Consider the following 7,812-nt stretch of genomic DNA (forward strand, 5'->3'; position numbering starts at 1 on the left):
ACAGACAATAAGCAAGTAGAAAAGTAAAACATAAAGTAAGTTAGATGATGGTAGTGCCATGGAGAATAATACACCAGGGAAAGGGGTGAGGGGTTGGGGTACAATGGGTGGGAGGGATTGCAGTTTTAAGTAGAGTGAACAGTGAAGTCCTCACTGAGGAGGTGACATTTGAGCAGAGACCAGAAGCAGGTGAGGCCCTGTGGATCTCTGGGGAAGGAGCAGGTCAGGCAGAGGCAAGAGCAGGTGCAAAGGCCCTGAGGCAGGGTGCACCTGGCCTGTTGGAGGAAGGAGGAGGAGCCCAGGGAAGCTGGAGAGTGGGAGGGGTGAGGTCAGAGAGTTAGGCAGGGAGCCCACTGTGTCTGCCTGAGGGCCAGAGAAAAGACTCCGCTTTGACTCTGGGTGAGATGGGACCACGGGAAAGGTTTTGAGGAAGGATGTGAGTTGATGTTGGTTCTATCACAGGATCCTCCTGGCTCCACTGTGCCAGCGGGGTGGGGTAGAAGTGAGGAGCCCAATGAGGAGGTGAGCTGGACCATGCAGGTGAGCGGTGCTGGGGGCTGGACCTGGGTGATGGTGGCAGTGCAGGTGGGGAGACATCACTGGAGTCCTGCTTCTCCCGTGTGACTTGGGGCAAATCCTTTCACCCCTCCTGTGTCTCAGTGTCCCCATTTACTAAGGGTGGGGGGACGATACTAAATCACCTGTCTCTCAGAGCTCCTGTCTGGCGTCAGTGTGGTGGAGCTGAGCTAGGGCCCTTGGCGCAGGATGCGTGCTCGGCAAATATCAACAGCCATCGTCACCGATATTATCCCCTAGGCTCCCAGACTAGGGAAAAGTGTCCTGTCCACTGGGATGAGGACTGGCTTTGGGGGAGGATGAGTAAGAGAGAGGTCTGACTTTGCATAGTACTGTGTGTGTGTGTGTGTGTGTGTGTGTGTGTGCGCGTGCGTCTGATACTGGGGATACTTGATTTTAGTGCGTGTGCTGCTGAAGCGAGCACCCAGGGATTATTTGAGTCAGAGAATCTTGGAGCAAAAATCTTTGCACTGAGAGGACTTTTAGGAGTCTTTTGTTCCTAGCAGTCTCTTTACAGGATAGGGAGAGGGAGGTCCAGGATGGTTTTGTCGTGCCCAGGAGCTCACAGTGAGCTGGGGGCTGAGCCAGGGCTGGAATCCATCCTGTCTGCTGTCTCTCAGGCCTGTGTTCCCGGTCCTGGCTGCCTCCTTGGTGATTATGGCATCTGACCACATACCCTCCCCCTTCCCAGCCTTAATATCTTCCTATGATTTCCTACAGCCTCTGGGATAAATTCCAAATGCTCCCAGTTGCTCAGGCCGAAAACCTTGCATTCGCCCTTGACACCCCCTCTTTGCCTCACACCCATGTCCAATCCATCAGCAAGTAAACCCTTTCTGCTGCACCTTTTGATTCCAAATCTGATCCCATGTCGCCGCCTCTATCAATACCCCCAAGGTCCAGGCCCCCAGCAGATCCCCCCCCAGATGCTCACAGGAGCCTCTCTCCTGCGCTCCCCGCTTCCACCCTTGCCCATCGTTTCAAACCAGAGTCATTCTTTTAAAAAGCAAGTCAGATCATATACTGTGTTGTATGCAAGAGAAGAAAATTTTCTTAAAAAGGGATTTCTGTAGGGACTTTGAAGAACAGGGTAGATTTCTTGCCTTAGGTTTGTGGAGGGAGAGGGAGCTATCTGTGCATCTCTCTGAAGGGTGGGGTTTTACCAGTACTATGGATGGGGAAACTGAGGCACAGGAGGTTAGGTCACTAGTAGCAGGACTGGAAATTGGATCCTGGCAGCCTGGCTGCAGAAGCTACCCAATTCTACCACACTGCCTTCCTTTCTCAGATGCGTCTCTCTTCTCAGCCAACTTTCTCCAAGGTGTTCAGACCCCCTCCCCCACAATCTAGATGCATTTCCAGCTTATCACGGTGCATAGGGCTGAGCTGATTCTATGCAATCATCTCTGGTTGAGTTTAATTTTAGTAATTTCTCCCTTTCATCTGCCCCCATCCCATACGCACCCACTCTAGGGTTCTGAATTTTTGGCTCCCAACCCCTCTTCTATTCTTTCATTAAAATCCATGTCAAGCTTTAAAGTTCGTTTTGTCTTCTGTGGCTTTCAAATTTGCAAAAATGCCTTTGAGCTACAAGCCTATCTTTCTTTCATTGTACTTTCTGAGAGCTCTCTACGGGGCTCTGCTTATTTCTAGCTCGTGATGAGTGAGTCTGAAGAGGACTCTGGAGAGGCTGCCTGGGTTGAAGTCGCAGCCTGGCTGCACTAGCTGAGTGCCCTGGGGCAAGTCACTTAACCTCTCTGGGCTCCAGTTGCTCCATTTGGAAAATGGGAGGTGTTAAATAACGGTACTTCTCTCTTTGGGTCCTTGCAAGCTGGCATTTAAAGCATTTAGCACCTGGCATTTCCTAAGCATGACACTGGCTTCTTTTATATTGTTGTGTGGTATTCCATCATACGTGTATATTCCCCATTCTACTTCCCAAGCCCTGTTAATGGACATCATGTTCCTTTCAACTCTTTGCCACCTACACTGGCCTCATTGCTCATTCTCATGCATCACCTCATTCACGAGCCTGTGGAGAGTGGGGAAACTGGGTTGTCAGCCATCCTCACGTTCAGTTTCTCCACATATTGCCAGGTTGCTCTCCAGAAAGGGTGCACTCGGTCGTACTCCTACTGTCAGTGACGACTGACCTGTTCTTCTGTAGACTTCTCTAGAACTGGGTGTTCTTAGACTGTCTAATTTTGGCCAGGCTAATGGATGTAAAAGTATTGCGCTATGTACTCTCTTATGTAGATCAGTTTAGCATTTCTGGGCTTTAGCCTTCGTCTCCACCCAGAATTACTAAAAATGAACACATGCCTCCCGGCGTGTGTGCAAGGCTTTGAATGCTAACGCTTTAATGTTTTAGCCCTGTCACAGTAATCAAGGGATCGGAATAGTACCTTTCACTCGTATTGTTAAGACGATTTAAAGAGATGGCAGTGGTTCCTGCTTGTTGAGTGTTCACTGCCGGGCAGGCACTGTGCTAAGCACTTTGCATGTATTCATTTATTCATTCCTCACGGAAACACCGTGTGGCACCTGGTGCTGTTATCATCCCCATTTCACAGATGGGAAAACTGATGTGCGGAGAAGTTGACTACAAGAAGCGGAGCTGGGATGCAAACCCAGGCAGACAGACTCATTAACCACCCACTGCCTCTCATGGAGATGATACAGGAAGAGCACCCAGTGCTGAATGGATCCCCTGTACTTTCACAGCTTTAAGAATCAGACAGGGCAATGTAGACGGGCTTGAGCAGTGTTTGATAATGGATTTAGCTTCTGGGTCATTGTTTAGGTATAATAATAATAGCATCATATATATATAAATTTTAACCCTCACTTGAGGATTTGTTTGTTTATTTTTAGACAGAGAGGAAGGGGGAGAGAGAGAAACATCAATGTGAGAGGGAACATCGATGTGTCCTGACTGGGGATCAAAACCAAAACATATGTGCCGTGACTGGGAACTGAACCTCAATTTTTTGGTGTGCAGGATGGTGCTCCAACTACTGAGTCACCTGGCCAGAGCTCATATATATATTTTTAAACATTGTGTTAGAGAATGTGAAACTTGGAAGGGACTCAACTGGGCCTCGGTGTCCCCACCTGTGGTCCCTATTCTTTTTATAGACCTTCCATTTCCTAATTCAAAGCACTTGTAACTATCACAGTTGGCCTCCTTTCTAGCACCCACTGGGTACTACATCCTGTTTTCAGCTTTGTTATTTTAAAGATTTCATTTATTTATTTATTTTAGAGAGGGGGAGGGAGGGAGAAAGAGAGGGAGAGAAACATTAATGTGTGGTTGCTTCTCATGTGCCCCTTGTTGGGGACCTGACCCGAAACCCAGGCATGTGCCCTGACTGGGAATTGAACCAGTGACCCTTTGGTGTGCAGGCTGGTGCTCAATCCACTGAGCCACACCAGCCAGGGCCAGTTCCCCACTTTTATGTGAATGTGGTTGGTGGACATTCACCGACCTCTCTACCTACTCTGCCCGTACCCACTGAACATGTCTGGACAAAACCACACACTACAAGGAAATGATGCTCACCACAAGTTCAAGATCACTCATATCCATCCAGTCACTCGCTCCTGCTCCTGGAAGACCTTCTCATCCCTCCTTTGACCTCCACCACCTCCTCCTAGTTCTCATTCTGACTTGTGACCCCACCTCTATTTCACAGAGAGAGGAGAGGCCATCAGAAGAGAACTTCCACAGATTTCCAGGACATTTACCCCAGCACCTGCACCCGAGCCCCTGTTCGCTGCTTTTCCTCCTGCCAGCGACAGTCCCTCCCAGCCAAGGCCCCTTCCTCCTGCACACGCTGTATCCTGTTCTTTCTCCCCTCTCCAGGGTCATAAGTCAACCAGTTCTCTCCTGCATCGTCGATTCTTCCCTTTCTTCTCGATCATTCTCTTTGGCATAAAAACATGCTCTGATACAAATATGCTTTCTCACCTTGTCTAGTTACAGTGCCAACACTTTGCTGCCTTTTATAACAAAACCCTGAAAAAAGTGATCCATGCAAAGGTCTCCAATTTCTTGGATCACTCTGGTCAGGCTTTGGCTCCACCACTTGGCCGAATCAACCCTTGAGGATCCAATGACCTCCATGTGGCTCAGGCCAAGAGTCCGGTGGCCCGCCCTCATGTGACTAGAGTCTTCTCACTGGTGGCCACACCCTCTTCCTAGGTTTGTTTTCTTCCCTTTGCTTCCAAGACAGCCCACTCTGATAAGTTCCCTCCTTTCTAAGTGGCTATTCCTTCTGACTCTCCTCTGCTGTTTGTTACTTATTTTGGGTTTTTTACACATTGGAGGGTCTTGGGCTCAGCCTTTGGTCCTCTTCTCTTTTCTCTCTTCATCTCTCCTGTGGCGATGGCTTGCCAAATCTCTATGTCTCTCTAGGTGGGACCTCACCCCGGAGTTCAGACTCACGTGTTCACCTATCTTCTCAACACTTCCGCTTGGAAGTCTGTTAGGTTCCTCCACATGTCCAAAACCCAACTCCCGATCCCCATTCTCCCCCGCCCTGCCATCTAACCTCATAAAGGAAAACTTCATCTTGGCAGCTTCTCAGATCACAAAACCTTGCAATCATATTTGACGTCTCCCTCGCAACACCCAATCCATCAGCAAATTCTGTCAGCTCTACTTTCAGAACGTATGCAGATTCTAACCCTGTCCCACCCTCCCCCACTTCTGCCACCCTCGTAAAAGCCACCATCATCTCTCATTCGAATTATTTTTTTAAATCTTCTGCTGAAATATTTTTATTGAGGTGAAAGCCACATATAAAATTAACCATTTTAAAGGGCACAAGCCGGGGACATTTAGTATATTTGCCATGTTGTGAAAGCATCATCTCTGTTTAGTTCCAAAACATTTTCATCATCCCCAAAGGAGACCCCACACCCATTAAACAATGACTTCCCATTCTTACTTCCACCCCACAGTCCCTGGAACCACTAATCTGCTTTCTGCCTCTGTGGATTTGCCTACTTTGAACACTTCGTATGAGTGAAATCACACAATATGTGACCTTTGGTGTCTGGCTTCTTTTGCTTAGCATAGTGTCTTCAAGGTTCATCTGTATTATAGCACAGATCAGAACTTTATGCTTTTCTATGGCTGAATAACATTCCATTGCATGGGTATACTACATTTTGTCCATCCATTCATCTAGTAATAGACATTTGGGTTGTTGCCACCTTTTGGCTATTCTGCATGATGCTGCTATGACTATTCATGCACAAGTATTTGTTGAAACATCAGTTTTCAGTTCTCTTGGGTGTGTGGAATTGCTGGGTCATATGGTAATTCTATGTTTACCTTTTTGAGGAACTGCCAAAATGTTATTTCATCTGAGTTATTTTAATGGCCTATTCTCCACAGAGCCATCAGCAGGACCACTTAAGACATGAGTTAATTTATGTTCCTGCTGCCTTCCACCTTCAATGGGTCCCATCTCATCCAGAGCGACACCCAAAGACCTCACTCACAGGGGCCGAAAGCCCCTATACGACTTGGCTTCTGGCTCCCTCCCAGCCACCTTTTACCACATTTCCACTCACTGAAGATGGACCTTCTCACTGTTCTTCATTTTATTTTATCTTTAATTTTTTTTAATTTATTGATTTTAGAGAAAGGGGAAGGGAAGGGGGAGAGAGAGAGAGGGAGGGAGAAAGAGAGAGAGAGAGAGGGGAACATCAGTTTGCTGTTCTGCTTATTGATGCATTCATTCATTGATTGATTCTTGTATGTGCCCTGACTGGGTATCAAACCTGCAACCTCAATGTATCGAGTTGAGGCTATAAACAACTGAGCTACACGTCCAGGTCCTCCTCAGTATTCTTTAAATGCATCGGCATGTTCCTACCTCAGGACCATTGCACTGACTATTTCTTTTTCCTGGAATGCTCTACCCCTGTACCCTCAAGGCTGTCTCCTTCACTTACTTCAGGTCTCTGCTCTAAGTCAGCCTCTCTGAGACACATTCTCTGACCATCCTGTCTCCTTTACTCTGATTTGTTTTCTCCACAGCACGCATCTGCACCTGACGTTTATTTATTTATATTTTATGGTTTGTATCCCTTTCACCGAGGCATGAGCTTTTTCTGTTTGTTCACTTGACATACTTACGTCCAGCACCCTGGAAAGTTCCCGGAACATAGCAGGTGCTCAATAATGTTTGATGAATGAATGAATGCATGAACGAATTGAACTCTATTTATAGATCGAGAAAGTGAGGCTCACAGAAGCAGCATGATTGGTGGGAGTTCCCCCAGCTGGTAAGAGGAAGCCTTGGGATCTAATCCAGGTCTCTCTGACTGCAAAGCACTAGTTTTTAACCAGACTGTAATGTGAACTTTGTATTTAGGCCTGACCATAACCCTAAATGTCAGTCTTTTAGCAATACTCAATTCTCCGGCAGGAAAGCTCTTACCCAGAGAGGAAAGGGGGCCCACAACCATTTGGTGGCAGTGTCAGGATTGGCTATTTTGCCGCAGGGCAGGATTTCTGGTACTAGCCTCTGGCACACAGTGGTCAATCAATAAATGCAGAATGACTGGTGTTGGGGGGGAGGTTATAGTAAAGCTCCGATAAGCTTCAGGGCCCGTGATTTGCATAGGCCCTTCCAAGGCTTTACCAATGCGTCCTTATGGGCTGATGTTTAAAGGAGGATATTTAAAATGCAGGTGGTTACTACCACTGTCTTTTTCCAGTTTCCTCCCTGCTGCTGCACTTCTCTTTGCCATGGGGTGCTAGAGAAGTCTCAGGCATTTATGGGACCCATCTGAGGGGACTGGGAGTTGAGGATACATTTAGATTGGGTTGTGGGGATATTTGATGGGGTTCATAGACACTTTCAGGTATACTTGAATTACCTACCTAGTTGTCACGGTGTAGGAACGACTTCCAGGAATGATCCTATTGTCCAGGTGCTAACTCACTATGTGCAAAGCCAGGGTCTACTGCGACACGAACTGTCCTTTAAGTGGCTCACCCCAGGAGCACCAGCACAAGGGAATTAGTTGGGTCAGGAATTTAAAGGACTGAGCTGGAAGCTAGTCTGTGGAAACATTTTCCAGAACTTACCACTAACCTGTAAGTTAAACTTCATGAAAGTTTTCACAAATTTCCCCCAAGTGTAGAGAGCATCACCAATACTGACTTGTAAAGCTGAAACTTTAAAAAAAATTCTAATGACTGAAAAAAGTTCCATC

This window comes from Phyllostomus discolor, chromosome 12 (assembly GCF_004126475.2).
Source record: "Phyllostomus discolor isolate MPI-MPIP mPhyDis1 chromosome 12, mPhyDis1.pri.v3, whole genome shotgun sequence".
In the NCBI taxonomy this organism is placed as follows: domain Eukaryota; kingdom Metazoa; phylum Chordata; class Mammalia; order Chiroptera; family Phyllostomidae; genus Phyllostomus; species Phyllostomus discolor.